The sequence below is a fragment of the Rhinolophus hipposideros genome, assembly GCF_964194185.1.
Source record: "Rhinolophus hipposideros genome assembly, chromosome: 19".
Lineage (NCBI taxonomy): Eukaryota > Metazoa > Chordata > Mammalia > Chiroptera > Rhinolophidae > Rhinolophus > Rhinolophus hipposideros.
The window spans coordinates 30,107,532-30,110,988 of record NC_138065.1 but is presented as its reverse complement, the minus strand read 5'-3'; the positions used below and the strand labels follow the sequence as shown (position 1 = coordinate 30,110,988).

Below are 3,457 nucleotides of genomic sequence, written 5' to 3'. Positions count from 1 at the left end.
CTAGATTTATATCCAGAGTCATCTTAAAGTCTCCTGGGTCCCAGAGTGTGGGCTAAGGGTGACAAGGAATAGGGCTTTCACACTGAGTGCCTTCACTCCTGGTCCAGGATCCCTCATTGTGGGTAAATATGGGTTCCTGGGTACCCTAGGTGGCAGGTGTGGTCAACCATCAATCAGCAGCGTCTGTGAGTGTGTGTGTGTAAAATGACTGAAACACAAACACTACACAAGAAAAGAGAGGATAAGGCTAGCAAACTCAGGTGTTCAGAGTGTAGATGTGGGAATGTCTTTAGCTTCCTTCTGGTATTCACCATAGTCTATACTAATCCTAATGATTGTTGCAGTTGTTATAGAATTCTAGACATTTTAAACACTTTACCTTTTCAGAGCTTTTTCTCATCTATTATCTCATTTGATCCTCGCAGCCATTTCACAGGGATCACTTTTCTAACTTCAAAGATAAAAGCTCTAAACTCAGAGAGGTTAAGCGACTTACCCAAGATCACACAGCTCATTAGATTTGACAGAATACTTCCAGATGTTTCCCAGTGGGTCAGAAGTATCTTCTTTTCAAAGAGATGGCACATTGCTTTGTAGCGCACTGGTCTAAAACACACTGGGTCTACGTTTGGTCTAATATAGCCCAGGAACTTGTCCCTCCAAGACGTTCTGGGCTTGGGCCAGGGTGGAATGTGTGGGCAGCTGCCCTGCAGGTTAAAGGAATAACTAAAACACTAAAATGCCTGAAGAAAAGCAACTCCCACAAGACTTGTCACCTCAGTTGTCAATTTATTTGCTCACATTCATGTGCATGTGCACACACATGCGTCACTTGGATGCCCTTTCTCGGGGTGCTCTGGGTGTCCTCTCTCTGTCTATTGGCATCCCTGTGGCCAGACCTGCTCCCATCCTTCTCTTCCTGCCCTCAAGCTGTCCTTTGTGGGTAGGGTATGCACACAAAGACTTGTCACACACAAAGAAAACATATCAACAAAAGCAGAGGAATGACCCAGCTGTAGGAGCTTTACACAGCCATGCGGGGGGGGGGGGGTGGCAGATGAAAGGACTAGAGAGACAGAACTGGGGGTGCTGAGGACAAACTGTGTTCTGTGTTCAGGAACTAACTCTAACTCTAACTCTAACTCTAACTCTAACTCTAACTCTAACTCTAACTCTAACTCTAACTAACGGTGCTCTAGTTGGTACTTAAGTCCCGAGGCTCCTTCACATTCAGTGTGCACTGAGCATGATAGGGTGGACACTAAGGCCCCCTGGCTCTGACCCGGGTCCTTAGGCTCCCATGGAGGTTGGAAGGTACAGTGGTAGGAGAGCAGATTTTGTCCCTGCCTAGGGTTAGAGGGGAGGTGCTTCAATAGAGGGCTGGGCCACCCACCTCCTGTGGCCTTATGACCCCTCCTGCCATCTCTGCCTTGTTCCTGGGCTGCATATCTGCTGGAAGACTAGGCCGGTCCTGGCAGTGCCTCAAAGCTGCACTGAGCTCCTGTCTTCAGTTCTGTCAGGCTCCTCCTCCATTAGAACAACTGGCTTTCTGAATAAGCTGGGAGAGAGAGGAAACATGAAAGGCATGAGTATCAGGTCACACTGAGCTCCTGACCACCAGGCCTGCCTGACTCCTTGCAGCTCTTCCTCCCCACTGGCTGCATTTGAGATCTTCTAAAGGCTGATTTAAATCAAGCTTAAAAAAAAACACCTACCTTGTATCCCTTGGTTTATGTTCCCTGGGCTCCAGTTTCCTGCTTGTAATTTGGACCGCACTGAAAAGATATAAACATCTCTCTGTTTGAAGAGCCTCTGAGGGGCCAACAGCAGCTCCCCCACACTTCTGTCCCACACTTCCCCCACACTTCTCTCACCCCAGCCCTGCCATAGGCAGGTGCTGGGAGAGGACAGGCTGGTTCTTCCCTGCAGGGGGAGTGTGCAGGGACATGGGGAGGAGAGCCTCTGCTCCCTGCACCACGCCTGCGTCTGCAGTTTACAGCCGGGCACCTAATTTATAAGCTGTTTTTACTGATGTTGTCAAACAGCCACAAACCAAAGAAATAAAGTAGCCAGAGGAACAATGTCCCCCCTCCGCCTGGGCCCTCCCAGCCTGTCTGCTTAGTCAGGGCCTCTGTTTGAGGGCTGGGGAGCTGTGGTCCTCTGTTACACACAGACCCTCCAAAATGATTCCAGGAATTCGAGGAAGCCAGTGAGGAAACCAAAGCTGGCTCACCGTGTTGGGACACCTCAGCAGAAAGCTCCCACCCCCACCCCGGAAATGCGGATGCACCCAAACCTGCTGTCTTGTGGCTGAGCACACCTGGCAGCTGCCAGGCAGCCTGCGTGTGGCTACCTTGCCAGCTTCCTCGTGCTGCTGCTGAGCGGAGAAGGACCAAGGATTAGGTTTGGCAGAAGGAAGGCAGTAATAACACGGTCACTCCAGACCCCATGCTGCTCCAGGGACGGTCCCGCCATCACTCTGTCTACACACAGCCCTTGTGGCCCGTAGCTGACAGCCCCCAGGTTAGCACTTGGTTGTGCAGTGCTGTTCTCTCATAGGGAACAGTGTCTTCTACAAAATACTTGGGGGCCCCCTTCTCATCACTTCTGGGCTGGGCCCAGTGTGGTCAGGTGATGGATACAGCGTGATTCTGAGAGGGAAAGGGGACATGAATACATGAAGAAGGCAGCAGGCAGGCATGAGGGTGCGGAGGGTTAAGTATAAGGACAACCAGGGAGAACTGGGAGCCACTCTGGACACTCCCACTGGACCCGGGTGTGGGGTAGAGTGGGTAGAGGTGGGGAGGGGGAGGGCCAGGGAGCTGGCCGTTTCTGACAGCCATGTTACTGCTTCTGCGGTGGGCCTCCAACACATCACGTGTTTGGTCAGTTGTTAAGAGCCCCAAATGATCTCCTCTGCAGTGATAAATGTCAAGGTATGGCCTCGAATTAATCATGCTGGCGGAGCAGAGGAGAGGGATGGCTTCTCTCAGGGTGTCCAGGGAAGTGTCACAGAGCTGAGTATTAAAAACTGACTTTCCTGGCTAGACAAGAGGAGTCAGCTATTTCAAGCCATGGAAAGCTGGGTGGATCATGGTTACTCAGTTGCTGAATCCTGTGTTCAGCACAGATAACCAGGTGCAGCCACAGCTCTGAGTCAAGATCACGCCTCTCCACCACCACTGAAACCACAAGTTCACCTAGACCCATTCAGAAATCCCTGTCCTTAGAACTGCCAGACTCAGCGACCCTGTCTGCACGCTTTAACCAGGCACAGACAGACGTCGGAACCCCTCCTCCTTCTCCCTCTTGCCCAGGCCAGGCCTCCCTCTGCCAACGACAACAGTACTTGGTTCCACTGGCTCCCTTCATCATAGCCTTTCACTGTTCACCAGCATTGTTCCCACCCTCCCGCCACAACCCCAGTTAATCTAATATCCATCAACAACCTACACGG

The 3,457-nt window shown here is 51.4% G+C and overlaps 1 long non-coding RNA gene across 1 annotated transcript; it reads right to left on the bottom strand.

Moving 5' to 3' along the window:
- Positions 1 to 558: 558 nt before the first annotated feature.
- LOC308487967 lies at positions 559 to 1,851 on the bottom strand. The gene is made up of 3 exons (XR_013991817.1): positions 1,716 to 1,851; positions 1,394 to 1,558; positions 559 to 707 (listed from the first exon to the last, which is right to left on the bottom strand). It is a non-coding gene; the product is annotated as an uncharacterized lncRNA (long non-coding RNA).
- Positions 1,852 to 3,457: the final 1,606 nt, after the last annotated feature.